Source organism: Desmodus rotundus, chromosome 12 (assembly GCF_022682495.2).
Source record: "Desmodus rotundus isolate HL8 chromosome 12, HLdesRot8A.1, whole genome shotgun sequence".
Taxonomy (NCBI): domain Eukaryota; kingdom Metazoa; phylum Chordata; class Mammalia; order Chiroptera; family Phyllostomidae; genus Desmodus; species Desmodus rotundus.
Genome location: NC_071398.1, coordinates 24,481,339 through 24,500,052, shown reverse-complemented (window position 1 = coordinate 24,500,052; position 18,714 = coordinate 24,481,339).

Below are 18,714 nucleotides of genomic sequence, written 5' to 3'. Positions count from 1 at the left end.
TGGGCACACAGCTGCGGTTCTGTCGACACGGACGGTGCGCAGCTAGAGTTATCTTTTCGGCCTGAAAACAAAAGAATACAATACAATAAATTTGTGCCCATATATATATGTAATTATTTTTCTCCATCTCCCACCTTTTCTGTATACCCCGTCTCTATTTTCTCTTTATGTTTTACTATTATTTTTATCTTGGTCAGAGCAATGAATATAGAAGGTTTAAGCAAACCAAATGGTGCTTAGTTCACTTTCTAATAGATTCAATAACTTTGAGTGCCAGCTATGTGACAGATAGAAGGACTTTTATCCCTGACCACGTCCTAAACTGCCCCTCCCCCACACCATTGGGGCCCCCAGGGGTGTCCTGTCCCCTTAGGCTCTGTCAAGTGTCTCCTTTTCTCAGCTTGAGGTTGCCTTCCCCGTCATCTTCTGCTAGATTTCTAGTTATCATTCAAAACCCAGTTCTAGGTTTTCATGTCACCTCTTCCTGGACTCTGCCCGAAAGCCACCTGGATTGGGGTGGATGCCTTCCTTTGATAAGCTCTCATGGCTTCCTCTGCATGCCCCACCCTAGAACATGACAGGCAGAGCTGTGACCGTTGTCTTTTCGCAGAAGTGTGGTTCCTGGAGGGAGGGACAGTGCGCAGTTCTGTTTCTGGAAGAGGGGGAGAGCAGACCATGCTAGCCCCGTGTTGGGCTCTTCACATACTCGCTCTCCTTCACTCAACAAGAGAAGCCTGTGAGGGAGCCCTTGCTCTGGCAGACTGGGGGGTCGCACTGGTGCAAAACCTTGCAGCCCTGACTGGTGCGTGGGGGGCTGAGCTTAGAGCCAGCTCTGGCTTCAAAGCTCACGGTCTCCCTATTATGTTGGATTTTGTCTGGTGTTTAGCAGAGAGAGGGAGGGAGGAAGGAGGGCTGGTGGGGCTTCTAAATTAGGAGGGACAGGCACATGGAGACGTGGGAACACCGTACCCCTCTACGCTGGGCTAGAAGGGCATGACATGGAAGTAGTGTTCAACTCTGCCCACCGGCACAGCTGGGTAGAGACGGGGAACTCGGAAAAGGAGAGGAATAGAAACCAGAGGAATTCCTTATACTCTTTTTTTTAATTTGAAAATGAAAAGGAGGGTTTTTTTTTTTTTTTTTAAATCTGGAAACTTACTGCAGAGAAAAAAAATTGCCTTGGTGTCCTCCGATTCCGACTTCCGAGTGTCCGAGGCAGGGCTGGTGCTCCCTGGTGTTGGCAGAGGGAGTACCTGCAGACTCAGTGGTATGAAGTCCAGGCTCTAATAAAGATCTGTTCCCCCTGTTTCCCAGCCATTTTCCAATTGAAACCACACTTAATACCGACAGGTTTTTGGCAGAGGCCGAGTCCTCCCCAGGTCAAAGCCATTACAACGTGAATGGAAGAGTCAGTATTCCAGTTTAAAGAGTTGGACTCAACTTCTCTTGGAAAGGACACTTGCCTCGTCCTCCACCCACCTCTCCCCTGGGACTTGATTCTCTCCACTGAAATAGTCATCTCTTTATCACACCAGGGCGTCTGTGAGGCCGTTATGTGGGATTTCTGGAATGAAGTCCTTATTGGAAGCAGCGGCTTCCTCCTCTCTCCTCCCCCTCCAGGAACTTGCGGAATGTGATTTTTCCGTTTGCGAATCTAACTTTGGATGGAGTGGTTCTCTTTACTGGCGACTGTACTTGGCCTGGTCTCCATTCAACTTTCTTAAGAAATCCACTGCTGTTGTTTTGGCTGTGGGGACAGGCAAGCAGAGCTGTGAATTGAGCCAGTCGTCTGGAAAATGCAGGCTCCAAAGATTTCAGCTAGGTGTGTTTAGAAGACAAAGCCAATGATAAATGTTTGACCTGGGGGCTTGCTGGCATGTCCCTCACTCAGCCACCCTTTCATGTGACAGAAAGAGACACTGAGGCCGAGAGAGGAGCAGGCACTTGATCAGGGCTTCACAGAACATTGCTAGCAGACACTGCATCAGAAGCCCAGTCTCAGTCTCCAAGTCTGCTCCCACCCCATCCCTTCTCCATGTGTCCCTGTATTATTCCTGAGAGATTTCTCATTCGGGTCTAAACCCAATGAGTGAGACTACAGGGTACAAATATTCTGGGGTTCTGTTTTTTTCTGGCTAACTTTTGAGACAGGGTGTTACATGGAATGCCACCAAGCAGACCAGGCTCTAGGCCCCAAGGATGTTCAGTGCTGGGTGAGGGAGCATGAGATTTGGAGGCAGGCCAACCTGGGTGTGTCAACCTAGTCACCTAGGGCTGGGGCCTGGGCCAAATTGTTTCTCTCTTCTGACATCTTGGTTTCTCGTCAGTACGTTGAGCCTAATGGCACCTTCCCCGTGGGACAGTTGTAATGTGTAAATGAGAGAATGTGGGAAACGCTTGGTAATGTAGTATTTGTAGCCACACGTTGACTGCCTCTCCTCTTCTTCTTCCTCTTCCTTAGGTTCAAATGTGTCAAAATCTGGTTTTAGGTTCAATCCTAAATGTAATTTAGGTTTTAGGTTCAAAACCTCAATTATATTCACTGTTGATATTTCTGAAACTTTGAGGGGCATAGTAAGACAGTAAAAGAAGGAAAAAGGAATATTTGTCAAGTATCTATTGTGTGCCAAGGCATTTGCCTCTAGAACCATCTTGTAATTAGCCCTGGGATGTTCTTCACAGGACAACCGAGGAGTGGCGAACAGGTCTTGAATTTAGTTCACAGCATATATTCCAACTCCAACCCAGTCCAAGGTGTAGAGACACAAGAGTGGCTGCTCAGTCACTACAAATTACCCCCCCCCCACACACACACACCTGAGTGTGGACAAGCTTTGGATTCCCCACATGTCTTACCTCCCTTACCTGCCTCCATCTGCCATCAAATTCAGCTCAGCGTGGGCCATCCGCAAGCTACCATTAGCTAGACTCTTGGGTGTACAAGGTGAGAGAAGTGTGCCAAGACGCACCTGTCCTTAGCACCTTTTACGTCAGTTCTTAGGTCTAAAGAACTTCTTTCTCTTGCAATGTTGAGCTGCAACACTGAAGACTAGAATGGGGGAGGGAAGGGAGAGAAAACAAAACCTGCTGCCATACTCCATGTTCTTGCATGTGGAAGAGAGCAATGTCCCATGAGAGAGATGATTCCCCCTTTACAGATGAGGAAAGTGAGGCTCAGAGCTTATACAACTTGCTAAGGTCATAGGGTGAGTGGTGTTGGGCTTTGAATGTAGGTCTTTCTGACCAAAGCTGTCTCTTTCTTTTAGCAACCCAACCTTAGCTTTGGGTTTCCACCACCTGTGTGTGAATGTCATAATGTAATTTTGAACAAGCTGAGTTTGTCCTGGAATATCAAGTCCAGAAAGAACGCCTGTCTGCTTTAGATCTTTGTATTAATCAGCTTGGGCTGCTGTAACAAAATACCATAGACTTGGTGTCTTAAACAAAAGAAATTTTTCCTTCATAGTTCTGGAGGCTGGAAGTGCAAGATCAAAGTTCTGGCAGGGTTGATTCTGGAGAGAGCTCTCTTCCTGGCTTGCATATACTGCCTTTTACTGTCCTCATGTGCAGGGCGACCCCTGGCATCTCTTTGTACTCTTATAAGGGCACCAGTTCTATGGGATCAGGGCCCCACTCTTAGGACCTCATTTAACCTTAGTCACCTCCTTAAAGGCCCCCTCTCCCATAGAATTACATGGTGGTTAGGGCTTCAAGGCATGAATTCCTTTTCTGACAGTCTCTATGTCGGGGGATTTAACAAGTTTGACATGATTTTAGTGAAGGGTTCTTAAGAGTAATAAGGCCCATCTACCAAAAGGGAGGGTGACAGGGAGAGAGAGTTGGTGAAAGCATTTAGGAAAAGCAAGTCTTATCTGAAGTAATGTCCCTCTGGTTTCATTTTACTATAGGGGACCCTGGGCCACATATCTTGTTCCCTTTGCTTCTGGTTCTCTTTTTATCCACCTGACCTGGCTTCCCCCAAGTTTTAGGTAAAGCAGTTAGCACTGTATTGGGTTATGTCAAATGCTCGTGAATGTAAACTATTATTATTATTCTATGCTGTAGAAATTACTAGTGTAGTTAATCAAATACTTTCAGATCTACCACCTGTTCCAGGAGCAAGGTGGCTAGCATATCTGCCCTCTCCCTACCCCCAGGTTAGTTGTGGTTCTACAGCATGCTCTGGCTGATGAAATGGGAATGGAAGTGATACACATCACTTCAGGTGGGAGCTTTAAGAGCCAGTGCATGACTCAGCCAGCCTCTCTTCTCCTCTGCCACTAAATCCAGTGAAACTCCACATGGTGGCTGCTCCATTCATCTGGGTCCTGCAGGGACAACAGTGCAGAGCAGAGCCCCTAGCTGACCAGTCATAGACAAGAAGCATGAACAAGAAATAAACCTGGTTGCTTTAAGCCACTGAGACTCTGGGGTGATTTGTACCGCAGCAGCATAACCTAGGTTATCTGGCTGTTCTCTGCTGCAGCCCTAACACTCCTTCCTGTCTACAGCATAGGTCCAAATCAGTCAGTACCTGGGCCTCTGTGATGCCCACTCTTTTACAGCTCTCCTAGTAAGACTATCTGCGAGTCACGGAGAGCTTCTCACCTACCAGATCTGGGTTTTGGGCTTTGACTTCTAACATTGCATTTAAGTCAAAGAATGACCCTGTGAACCAAGTGCTACCATCTCACTTTGCAAAAGAGGCACCCATACCCACAGTGATGAAAGTACACTGTAACAAGAGTCACAGTTAGGAAGTGAATTAGGTGTCCAACCCATATTTTTCCAACCCAGAAGCCCATGGGGTTTCCCTGGTGCTACACTGCATGTTTTTTTCTCAGGTGCATGCCCATGTTCAACCTCTGCACCAGGGTAGGAGCTGTCAGTTAATAAAACACTATCAATCACCTGGTCCAGGGGTTAGCAAACTAGGGCTCATGGGCCTAATCTGGCCTTTTGCCTGCATTTTTAAATAAAGTTTTATTGGAACATGGCCATGGTTATGTGGTGCTGCTGTGCTCCAACTACGGCATTGAAGAGTTGTAACAGAGACAGACCATCTGCCCACAAAGCCTAACGTATTTACTCTCTGACGCTCCACAGAAAAGGTTTGCTGGCCTTTAATCTGGACAGACTATGCTTCATTTGAAAAATTAGGAAACTGAGATCAGAGCATGAAATGTGCATTAAAGCTGGAAACTACTTTCACAGAGAACTGTGTGTACAACAAACCATTAGGCGTAGGAAATAATCCTCAGGGTCTATGTGCACAGCCACTCTAAAATTGTGTGATTTAATATAGTATTCTTTTCGCTCTGCAGGAAAGAAAGATGGCTATGTTTTTGCCGTTCTCAAAAAAATCTAATAGACTGTTTTTGATAACCCTAATCAAAGAGAGATTAAATGAAAAAAATCCACTCTTGAATTGATTTGAAATGAATCCTGATAATACTAGTTGACACCATGTGTCATAGATGGCAGCGTCCCTGTTCCAGCTCATTTGGCCCTATGTCACGAGCGCTTCTCTTGTCATTAACAGTTTATATAAATGTAATTACTGATGGTTGCATAACATTCTGCTCTAAAGAAATGCTGTAATTTATATAATCATAAAAATATATATTTAAGTTTTTCATTATACCGAATCTTTATACATAAATCTTTGTCCGTATTTCTGATCTTTTCTTGGCACAGACTCTTAAAAGTAGAATTCCTGTCCAAAGCGTATGAAGGTTTTAATGGTCTTGATTTATTTTATGAATTTCTTTTTGAAAAGATTGTTCAATTTATATTCTACCTTGAGAATGAGGGTGTTTGTCTTCCTGCATTCCCTGAACCACTGTACATTGTTATTTTCTAACTTTTCCCCATGAAGGCATGTAAAAGTAGTATTTTACTTTTGTTTTAATCAGCATGTTTTGATCAGTGTGCAAGGTGAATGTTTTTCCATATGATACTATCTATTTGTGTTTTATGTTCTGAAAATACTCAATTCTAATTATATGCCCTTTTACTGGGAGCTCAAAATACTTTTAGAACTTCCCTTGATCTATGTATTAATCACTTTTATTGATTAGTTCTACTATTTTCACTTGTTAGTGTTTTTTAATTGGTTGTAAATAGCCCTTTCTGACCATAACCCCTATCCCTACCCCACCCTGTTCCTTCATTTCCCTCTGAGTGTGCTTTTTGTCATCCTAATGAACTGCATTTGCTCATCTCTACCCTGTTCTCCTGGGCTACCAATTTCTTTTGCAAATGCAAAGCACTGTACAAATGTTGATGATGTAATTGCTCAACCATGACCTCATGTGCAGTCACTTAAGCATCACTTTTGACAGTCTCATTGCCTTGACCTTCCATTGCATCTACCTGGCTAATCCCAAATCCTCAATAAACTCACCTCATGTTTAAAATGTGGGAGCATTTCTGGAGAGAGTCTCAAAAGTGGAATTACTCATTGCATTTACTTGACACATCTTCACTGAGCACCTACTGTATGTCAGGCACTGTCCTAAGTGTTTGAGATATGTCCATAGACAAAGACCACATACAGTAATTGGTAACAGAAGAAATACATGAGCTAGTAATACGTGCTGTGGAAAAGGAAAAAGTAGAGCAGAGAAAGTTGCTCAGAGATGGGAGGGTGGTTGTAATTATAAATGACCTGGTCAGGCTTGCCTTTAATAAAAAGGTGAGATTTGAGCAAAGACTTAAAGCAAGTGAAGGAGATAGATATGCAAGATCTAGAGGGAGAGCATTCTAGGCAAAGAAAACAGCCCTCATGGGGCCGTAAGGTGAGTGTGTACCTGGTGTGTTCAGAGAACAGCAAAGAAAGTGTTGGCTAGAGTGGAGCGAGCTGGGGAAAAAAGTAGGAAAGAAGGACAGAGGGGTTGAGAAAAAGGCCCAGGCTATGTACGGTGGTCAAGGAGTGTAGAATTTACTCTGAGTGGGATGGAGGAGTGGGGCCCAAGCACAATGTCTTGAACAGAGAAGGGACTTGATCTAACTCAGGTTTTGAAAGGGCCCCAGGTTTCTGTAAGGAGAGATTTCTGTGGAGGGGCAAAGGTGGGAGTTATGTAACCATGCAGTGCTGGAGCAGGAGGATGGCAGCTTGGTTCAGGGGTCAGCCGTGGAAGTGGGGAGAAGTTATCAGATTCTAGACATATTTTGAAGGTATAGCCAACTGGATTGAGTGCTCGACTGGATTGGAGGTCTTAAGAGAAAGAGATAAAAAGGTTAACTCCAAGGTTTCTGGCCTGAGCAGTTGGTAGGATGGACTGCCATCAGCTGAGATGGGGAAGGTTATGGGAGGAACAAGCTTTGGGGGTTGAAGGCTGGGGATTGCTTTTGGACACGTTGTATGTGAGATGTGTAATTAGGATTCTAGGCAGGGAGATATTGAATAGGTAGGGTAGGGCAGGTTACAGGAGAGAGGTCTGAGCTGGAAATATAACATTGGGAGTAGCCAGGATATAGATCACATTTAAAGCCATCAGCATGTGTGACATCCCAAGGGAGTGAGTGCAGCTAGAGAATGATCAGCTCCTTTCCAAATTACTGTGCTCTGATCTGCTGGACTCTGTGTGCAGCTGGCTAAGTCTTTCGCTTTTCCTTGACTTACTAGCTCTGTGCTTTTCAGTCTGGGTGACGGCCCCTGCCAAGAGTTACACAAAAGGTTCTATGATATCATATGATCTGCATCTTTCTTGACCTCAAATATGATTTAAAAATCAGGAAAAAATGTTCCTATTAAAATGATATTTTATGGAGTAGCATGCAAGTGATTTTTTTTAAAAAAATGAAACCATGATTTTTTAAAGAAAATGTATCCCCTTTCTAGGATCCATCTCCTCTCTAATTTGGCCAGAGCCTGGAGGCGTGCGTTCCCCATGTTAGAAGTGCTGTGGTGGGAAATCGGGAGGTAACTCATTAGTTTCCCATTGCAGAAGAAGTCCGGGGTTGACACCTTCATTCCTTATCTCCCTTGGCTTTAGAACTTTTGATTGTTCCTCGGATCAGATCTTTCTCCCTTTGTGAAGGTTTCTAAAGCATGCCACATAGACTCTGAAAGAATATTCCCAGGAGAGGACAAATGTAGTTCTGGGCATGGCAGCCCCCTTACAGAGCACATGTAGCCTCTTGTGGTGATTATTTTGTATTCACACTCCTCAGATGTGTGAGCTTTGGATCCATTTGTTAAAAATACAATTTCAGGGAAATGAGGAAGATGGCGGCAACATAGGTGGGAGCAGAATCCACTTCCCCTCAGTGCCAGGGAAATACCTAGCTGATCTGAGGAGCAGAGCGAACAGCCAACAGTACTCCAGCATATACGAAGATTAGAGACCAAAGATAGAGGACATTGAAAGATCTGACGGTAAGAAGAGTGCTCAAGGACAATAAGGTCCCCGGGACCCGGGACCGCGCGGTACAAGGGCTGCAGAGGCGCCAGCCCTGGCGCAGGGGCTGCTGCAGGAGTCCTGAGAGAGGGCCAGGCTGCGCTGTGAGCAGCCAGGTGCTTGATTGGACCAGGGGGCCTTGAAAAGGAGGAATTTCTCAAAAAGAAAAAGAAAATAGAGACACTCAGGGGCTAGTTAGAGAACTCTCGGTGGTGGCCGAGGCCCCTGGCGCCCCTCCCCCCTCCGCCCCTGGACTGCGAACGGGGAACGCGGGATAAGCAGCACCGGCGCTCACCTGAGGTCCGGTTGCGCGCGGTAGCGCGCGCGCAGATTAGCGAACGGGGCCCGTACATGAAACCCCGGAGGGGCGCCCACACCTGAAACCTCCGAGATCTTTTGGAGCAGAGACTAGCTGCTCCACCCACAGACCCAAAACCTCGGAACCGAGGACCGCGTGATTCGGTCCCAGGGCAGCCCCGCCCACCCGAGAGTCTCAAGCCCCGGGCAGCTGGATCGGGCCCCCAAGCGTAGAGCCTCTGGCTTGGCGGCGGGCTGCGCGCTCACCAAGCGTAGGGCCGGCTGGATGCGCACTTCCCAAGCACAAAGGGGCTGGCGAGAGTCGTAACACCAAGGCGGCTGAACCAGCAGTTTGCGGCGCGCCAGCCTCCCTAGCCTGGGCGGCTCGATCGGTCGGCCGGCTGCGCGCTCAGAGCCCAAATAACGTCACAAACCCGAAGCGGCTGGATTCCCCTGCTGCGCGCGCACGCGTCCGGAGCCAAAGCGGCTGGAGCGGCCACTCGAGAGTCCCAAGAACAAAGCTGCTGGATTGGCTGATCAACGGCCTGATTGCCTGCCAGGGACCACACCTACAAAACAGTGAAGAGTGTGACCCAGGAAGGAAGAAAAGTGAAACCAATCCTTCCAACCACCCCCTCCCGTTGCACAGACAGGACAACAGCAGAAATAACCTGAACGGTTTACAGCCAACAGAAGATTTTTTTTTTTTTCCCTTTTTTTTTTTTTTTTCCCTTTTCCTTTCCCCCTGAACTCCTTCTTCCTCTCTCTCTTTTTTTTCTTTCATTCCTTCTTCCTCCCATCCTTTACCATTTTTATGTCTTCTTCCTCCCTTCTTTTATCTATTTCTATGTTTTAATTTTTGTTAAAATTCCTTCTTATCTTGCCTCCGATCTTTCTTTAATCCTTCTTCCCTCCTTCCTCCCTTTCCTCCTTTCCTATTTCCTTTTTCCCTCCTTCCCATCTTTGGTTTTTTTTGTTTGTTTGTTTGTTTGTTTGTTTTTTCCTTTTCTTTCTCCCCCCCTTTCTATTTTTCCCACAGGTGCGACAACAAAACCTGGAGTGCTGAAAAGACTAGAGTTAGACCGTGTTAAACACATAAACGTCAGCTCAAGACCAGTGAGCACAGGAGAGTAAGGAGACAGCACCACCGAATCCCATTGGCATTCTACCATAGAAGTTCATATCATAAACCCAGGGATTCAGAACAAAGCAATTTAAGAAGCAGAGGCCAACAAGAAGAGCCTCACAAACAATGGGAAGACAAAGAAACAATTCCCAAATGAAAGGAAAGGAGGAAGTCTCAGAAAGAATACTAACCGAAAAAGAGGCAAGTCAACTATCAGATACTGAGTTCAAAGCAATGGTCATCAGGAAGCTCACTGAGCTCTCTGAGCTCAAAGAGAACTACCAGAAACTACAAGGAAACTACAATGAACTCACTGCAAACTATATCAACATGAAAAAGGAAATAGAAAATATCAACAAGAGCCAAGAGGAAATGAAGAATACAATTTCTGAATTGAAGAACACAGTAGAAGGAATTAAAAGCAGACTTGATGAAGCAGAGGATCGGATCAGCGAGCTGGAGGATAAAGTAGAAAAAAACACCCAGAAGGAGCAAGAAAAGGAAAAGAGGCTCAGAAAGAATGAAGAGGCAATAAGGGAAATGCAGGACAACATGAAACGTAACAACATCCGTATAATAGGAATACCAGAAGGAGAAGAAGAAGAGCAAGGGATAGAAAACCTGTTTGAAAAAGTAATGATGGAAAATTTCCCTAATCTGAGGAGAGAAAAAGTCACCCAAATCCAGGAATCACAGAGAGTCCCAAACAAGAGGAACCCAAAGAGACCCACTGCAAGACACATCATAATTAAAATGGCAAATTTCCAAGACAAAGAGAGGATCTTAAAGGCAGCAAGGGAGAAAAAGGAAGTAACATACAAGGGAGCCCCAATAAGGTTAGCAACTGACTTCTCAATGGAAACGCTCCAAGCCAGAAGAGAATGGCAAAAAATATTCCAAGTAATGAGAACCAGAGGCCTCCAACCAAGACTACTTTACCCAGCAAGGCTCTCAATCAAGATAGAAGACCAAATAAAGAGCTTCCCAGACAAAAGAAGTCTAAAAGAATACAGCTCCACCAAACCAGCTCTGCAAGAGATGCTAAAGGGACTGCTTTAAGGAAAGGAAGGAAAAGAGAAAGACAGAGGAACACAGGTAGGAAATAATGGCAATGAATAACTACCTATCGATAATAACCTTAAATGTAAATGGATTAAATGCTCCAATCAAAAGACATAGAACAGCTGAATGGATAAGAAAACATGACCCACACATATGCTGCCTACAAGAAACCCATCTCAGGACAAAAGACTTACACAGACTGAAAGTGAAGGGCTGGAAACAAATTTTCCAAGCAAACGGACAGGAAAAAAAAGCAGGGGTAGCAATACTCATATCAGACAAAATAGACTTCCAAAGAAGGGCCATAAAGAGAGACCCAGAAGGTCACTTCATAATACTCAAAGGAAGAATCCACCAAGAAGACATAAACATTATAAATATATATGCACCCAACATAGGAGCACCCAAATACATAAAGAAAATCTTGGAGGATTTCAAGAAAGATATTGACAGCAACACAATTATAGTAGGGGATTTTAACACCCCACTATCAAAAATGGACAGGTCTTCCAAACAAAAGATTAACAAAGATATTGTGTCACTTAACAATACCCTAGAGGAAATGGACTTAACTGATATATACAGAGCTTTTCATCCCAAAGAAGCAAAATACACATTCTTTTCAAGTGTCCATGGATCTTTTTCAAAGATAGACCACATGATAGGACACAAAGCAACCCTCAACAAATTCAAGAAAATTGAAATCATATCAAGCATCTTCTCTGACCACAAGGGTCTGAAACTAGAAACCAACCCCAAGGGTAAAAACCCAAAACACTCAAAATCATGGAGACTGAATAGCATGCTATTAAACAATGAATGGGTCAAGAACGAGATTAGGGAAGAAATCAAAAACTTCCTGGAAACAAATGAAAACGAACTCACAACAACCCAAAACCTATGGGACACAGCAAAGGCAGTCCTGAGAGGGAAGTTCATAGCAATACAGGCCTACCTTAAGAAGTTAGAAACAGTTCACACAAACAACCTAACCCTACGCCTACAAGAACTGGAGGAACAACAACAAAGACAGCCCAGAGCAAGCAGAAGGAAGGAAATAACCAAGATCAGAGCAGAACTAAATGACATAGAGACTAAAAGCACAATTGTAAGGATCAATGAATCCAGAAGCTGGTTCTTTGAAAAGATAAACAAAATCGACAAGCCTTTAAGTAGGCTTATCAAGAAGAAAAGAGAGAGGATCCAAATAAACAGAATTAGAAATGAAAGTGGAGAGATTACAACTGATACCACAGAAATACAAAGGATCGTAAGAAATTACTATGAAGACCTATATGCTAAGAAATTTGAAAACCTAGATGAAATGGACACATTTCTAGAAAAATATAATCTTCCAAAACTGACTGAAGAAGAAGCAGAAAACCTGAACAGACCAATATCAGCAAAGGAAATTGAAGCAGTCATCAAGAAACTCCCATCACACAAAAGCCCTGGACCAGATGGTTTCACAGGAGATTTCTACAAAGCATTTAAGGAAGAACTAACCCCTATCCTTCACAGACTATTCGAAAAAATCCAAACTGATGGAAGACTCCCAAACTCTTTTTATGAAGCCAACATCATCCTAATCCCAAAACCAGATAAAGACACAACGAAGAAAGAAAACTTCAGGCCAATATCGCTGATGAACATAGACGCTAAAATTCTCAACAAAATATTAGCAAACCGCATCCAGCAATATATTAAAAAGATCATCCACCATGACCAAGTGGGATTCATCCCAGGGATGCAAGGATGGTACAATATTCGCAAATCAATAAACATAATACATCACATCAACAACAGCAAAGACAAAAATCACATGATCATATCAATAGATGCGGAAAAAGCATTCGATAAGATACAGCACCCATTTCTGATAAAAACACTCAGCCAAGTGGGAATAAAGGGAGCAGTCCTCAACATAATTAAGGCCATATATGAGAGACCTACAGCCAGCATCACATTCAATGGACAAAAACTTAGAGCTTTCCCACTAAGATCAGGAACAAGACAAGGATGCCCTCTCTCACCACTCCTATTCAACATAGTATTGGAAGTCCTAGCCACAGCAATCAGACAAGAAAAAGCAATAAAAGGCATCCAAATTGGAAAGGAGGAAATGAAACTGTCACTGTTTGCAGACGACATGATAGTGTACATGGAAAACCCTATAGACTCCACTCAAAAACTACTCGACCTAATAAATGAATTTGGCAAAATAGCTGGATACAGAGTCAATACCCAGAAATCAAAGGCATTCCTGTACACCAACAACGAAACTGCAGAAACACAAATCAGGAAAAAAATCCCATTCGATATAGCAACAAGAAAAATAAAGTACCTAGGAATAAACCTAACCAAGGAGGTAAAAGACCTGTACTCAGAAAACTACACAACACTGAAGAAAGAAATTAAGGAAGATACAAACAAATGGAAGCATGTACCATGTTCATGGATTGGAAGAATTAACATCATCAAAATGGCCATACTACCCAAAGCAATTTATAGATTCAATGCAATCCCTATTAGAGTACCCATGACATATTTCACAGATATAGAACAAACATTACAGAAATTCATATGGAACCATAAACGACCTCGAATAGCAGCAGCAATTTTGAGAAAGAAGGACAAAGCAGGAGGTATCACAATACCTGATATCAAACTGTATTACAAGGCAACGGTAATCAAAACAGCCTGGTACTGGCATAAAAACAGGCTCATAGACCAATGGAACAGAATAGAGAGCCCAGAAATAAACTCAAATCTATACGATCAATTAATATTTGACAAAGGAGGCAGGAGCATAAAATGGAGCAAAAACAGTCTCTTCAACAGATGGTGTTGGGAGATCTGGACAGCTACGTGCAAAAAAATGAAACTTGATCACCAACTTACGCCATACACGAAAATAAACTCAAGATGGATAAAAGACTTAAATATAAGCCGTAACACCATAAAAGTCCTTGAAGAAAACATTGGCAGGAAAATCTCAGACATTCCACGCAGCAACATCCTCACAGACACATCCCCTAAAGCAAGGGACATAAAGGAAAGAATAAACAAATGGGACCTCATCAAAATAAAAAGCTTCTGCATGGCTAAAGAAAACAGCACCAAATTACAAAGAGAACCAACAATATGGGAAAGCATATTTGCCAATGATACCTCAGACAAGGGCCTGATCTCCAAAATATATAAAGAACTCACACGACTCCACTCCAGGAAGACAAACAACCCAATTAAAAAATGGGCAAAGGACTTGAACAGACACTTCTCCAAGGAAGACATACAGAAGGCCCAGAGACATATGAAAAGATGCTCAGCATCACTAGCCATCAGAGAGATGCAAATTAAAACCACAATGAGGTATCATCTCACACCAGTCAGAATGGCCAACATAAACAAATCCACAAACAAATGTTGGAGAGGATGCGGAGAAAAGGGAACCCTAGTGCACTGTTGGTGGGAATGCAGACTGGTGAGGCCACTGTGGAAAACAATATGGAATTTCCTCAGAAAACTAAAAATGGAACTGCCCTTTGACCCAGCAATCCCGCTGCTGGGATTATACCCTAAGAACACTGAAACACCAATCCAAAAGAATCTGTGCACCCCAATGTTCATAGCAGCACAATTTACAATAGCCAAATACTGGAAGCAACCGAAGTGCCCATCAGCAAACGAGTGGATCCAAAAACTATGGTATATTTACACAATGGAATTCTACGCAGCAGAGAGAAAGAAGGAGCTTATACCCTTTGCAACAGCATGGATGAAACTGGAGAGCATTATGCTAAGTGAAATAAGCCAGGAAGTGAGGGACAAATACCATATGATCTCACCTTTAACTGGAACATAAGCAATAGAAGGAAAAAGCAAACAAAATATAACCAGAGACATTGAAGTTAAGAACAATGTAACAATAGCAAGGGCGGGGGTGGGGGGTGGGGGCGGGGACAGTGGGTAGAGGGGATTACAGGAACTACTATAAAGGACACATGAACAAATCCAAGGGGGAGGGTGGAGAGGGGGGAGGGAAGTGGGTTCACCTGGGGTGGGGTGAAGGGATGGGGGAAAAGGCATACAACTGTAATTAAATAACAATAAATAAATTAAAAAAAAAATACAATTTCAGGACTTTGTGCTTATATTTTATATAACTTGATTTATCTTCACAATGCTCACATTTGCATATGAATTAAAATTTTAGTCTCTCACACAGAGTGCACACCAGCAAAGTAGGGGGGAATCCAAGAGATCCAGGAAACAATGAATGTAACTTAGAAGAGTAATGAAGGGAAGCCCTGGGATGTAGCTGGGCTGTGTTGGTTCTGCAACATCATCTATTTACATTAGATGGAAGGCTCTAGAAAAGAGGTATTTTGGGGAGTAAATCGTTGATTCTTTCTTGAGACACTAGAAACACTTGGGCATTTGATAAAGACAAATAGTTGGAGAACAGAAAGGCAATTTAAAACTCCATGAAAAACAAAAAGCTATACAAGCAGAGCAATGTTATCATTGCACTTAACTTGATTAATCACCCTCGCTGAGAAAGCCTGGACTTGTATTTCCACATAAGGCAAGGCCCCTTTAGAGCAAAGTACATTCTTAAGGGAAACCAGTATTTTTTGAGCATCCATTTTGTGTTAGTACCTTCTGGAATATAATCACCTTTTATAAATTGCAACTTCATTGTGGGAAACAATATAGGACAAATAAGAAACTAGCCTTAAATCGTGCAGCCACTTAGTAGCACATTTGGATCCAAACCTGATCTGTTTGTTTTGAGAGCCTAAGTTCTCTTCTGCCTACACTGCTCTTGCCCAGGATTTAGTCAGAGCAGTTGCAGATGTGACTCTCAGCCACCTAAAACTAGGGGTGTAATGTTTTAAGCACAAATGTGGCAACAGAAGTCTAAAATAAAGCTACCCAAACTTGAAGCACAACACTTATTCCCCAGCCAATGCATATTAATTAATAATTAGCCAATTATTCTACCATAGTAACATTGAGAGTAGCATTTTTTTTTTAGCTTAAATTAGTGGTTCTCAACCAGGGGCAATGTTGTCCCAAGGGGACATTTGGCAATGACTGGGGGAGTGCTCCTGGCACCCACTGGGTAGAGAGCAGGAATGCTGTTAAACTGCCTAGAGAGCACAAGACAACCCCACTCCCTCCTGAATGAAGAATTATCCAGACTAGAGCATCAGCAATGCTGAGGTTGAGAGACGATGCCCGCCACTGGTCCCCCTCCCTGCCCGAGAGAGCATATGCAGAGAAAGGAAACAAATGCAATTGGGTAAATAGGTGGAATCTTTCTCCTTTTTTTCTCTCCAAAAGATAATTGAGTTTTTTGAGTGAATATTTGTTTTTTGACATTTAGCAGTGTTTTGATATGAAGGTGAAAACTAGCCATTTATAGTCTGGATAAGGCAACTACCCACTGACGTCCTGTCAAGGTTCAGGTATGTTTATAAAGTATGTTGGTTTGTACACCCTGTGTGTGAGGTCGGTTGTGTATACAGATAGGCTGCTGGAGAGTGTGTGTATGTGTGTTTGCTTGCTGGTTTTGATGGGAAGTATAAATTGGGTTTTGGAAAAAGATGCCCCCACTAACTCCAACTGTAAGGTTTCACTTCATCCTATTAAGATTTCCCTTGCAACTTGGCCTCTTTTAAACTCCTATCTCGTGCATTCTCTCTTCTAATCTAATACCTCCGCGTACATATCTAAACATGATCAGTGACAGTTTTCGCTGCGGGGTGAGGCTTTCACTGACAAGGCCAGTGAGCGCTGATTTGAGACCAGCCATTGTGAGTGACTTCAGCTGTCTCTTCAAGTGACATCCAGCTACTTGAGAAAGGAGCGATGACAAAAGTTCTTTGGACAGAAAACTTCCACTGACAAGAAGGTGACAGGTCCTTGCACAGCTGGTCTGTGATATGCCTCGGAAGGGGCCCCCGGAGTGACTAATTTGAGCTTTGCAGTAGCTGGGAGGAGGTGTGGGGCCCTTGCACTCTTAGAACTTGGAGAAGCCTGTGAGACAGATGGGCAGTGGATGCAGGCTGGTGGAGCCCACTGTCGGGGGGCCGCAGGCCAGGGCACCTTGGCTGGTTAGAGCATGAGAACATTGAAAATGTTCATAGTGAATGGATATGTTGTTTTTGCCTGCCCAGAATCCATTCTTCCTTCTCATGGTAACAACGCCTCATGTTTCCTTTAGCAAGCCACCCCACCTCTACTGTCATTTCATCAGATCCCTCACGCCCCTACCCTGCCAGCTCCTGGCTGCAGGGATCAGCCAATCCTCATGCCTATTGCCTTCACCACAGTGGTTGGTTCAGGGAAGGGCTAGTGGTCCAAGACAATCCAGCAAGACTCAGGTTTGGGCCTTTTGCCACAATTATTGAAAAAGAGGTGGTCTTTCTCCCTGCAGTCACCAAGCTGTGGGTGGAAGCCTGGAATTTCTAGGAATCACCACATGGAACAAGTTAGCTAGAGGATGAACAGACTCTGAGAACAGAAAAGCTGAGAAGTGGAGAGAAGGACACAGTTTAGTCCTAAAGAAATCACTTAAGGCCCCAAATCAGATGTGTCTGAAGGCCCCTCTATCCTAGGCTTTTCCACTATAGAAACCAATGAATTCTTCTTTTCCCTTTTGCTGATTTAATTTGGTTTCTCAACAGAAAGATTGTGATCAATACAAAGAACTACCATTTTTGAGTACCTGCTGTGCTCTAGGCAGTCACAGTGACCTCCAGATAGGACTACTCGTGTCTCAGTTTAGAGATGAGAAAAATCTGGGGCTCAAAGGGGTTAGGCAATGTCCAAGCGTGGCAGCCAATAGGGATGGCAAGTTCTCTGTCTTCAAAACATTGCAGCTCCGTTTTTTGTGGGGAGTGAGTGTAACCTTTTGTGTTTTGGAGCCAGGCTATCTGGCTTTGGGTCTTTGTCTTAATGCTTCTCAGCTATATGCCATTTCTAGGAAACTTAATTTTCTGTACCTTGGTTTGCTCCTCTGTACAATGGAGATTATAAATAATTGTATTGACTTCAAGGTGGTTGCAGGAATTGAGGGAGTGAATGCATCTAAAGGACTTGGAACAATGCCTGGAACCCGATAAACACTCAATACATGTTAGCTATCCTTATTTTCTGTGACTAGGAATGAGCTGGAGTGGCGCTTTGAGGGCAGCTGTGCTCGCTTAGAAAGGGCACCTCCAGAGCCCTGAATACTTCTACTACTGACTAGACCTAAAGTTAATTATCCTGTTGATAGGGGAGAAGTCTTAAAAAATAATGAATGCCTTAAAGATATAGCACATCATGTTTCCTTTATTTATGTGTTCCACAAGTGTTTATGGAGTAACTGTTCAGGGTCAGATGTTGGGATGGGTACAGACATGAATGAATCAGAGTTCTCTTCAGTAAAAGAAATGAAAGCACAAATAATTGTGATAGAATAGGGAAAACATGTGTCCTGTAAGAGAGAAGAAGTAAAGCACTGTGGTGGCTTGGAGGAGAGGGAATTTAAAAGAGAAAGACAAAAACAATAGGTATCTGGGGACAGATGTTGAGTAGGCAGGATTCCAATGTGCAGAGGTAGGGTGTTTCAGGAGAGAAAAAAGTAAGCACCATGCCACGAGGAAGTATAAATCCCACTTTTATAAACTCAATGGGGAAGAAGAGTGTATACGGATCCCTGCCTCAGTCCCATGACCTGGTTTCCAATTTGTAACAGGGTCCTACTGATGTGCTTCAGGATTGGATAATCGTTAGAGTTCACTTAGAGTTGACTACACTTTGGGGTCTATT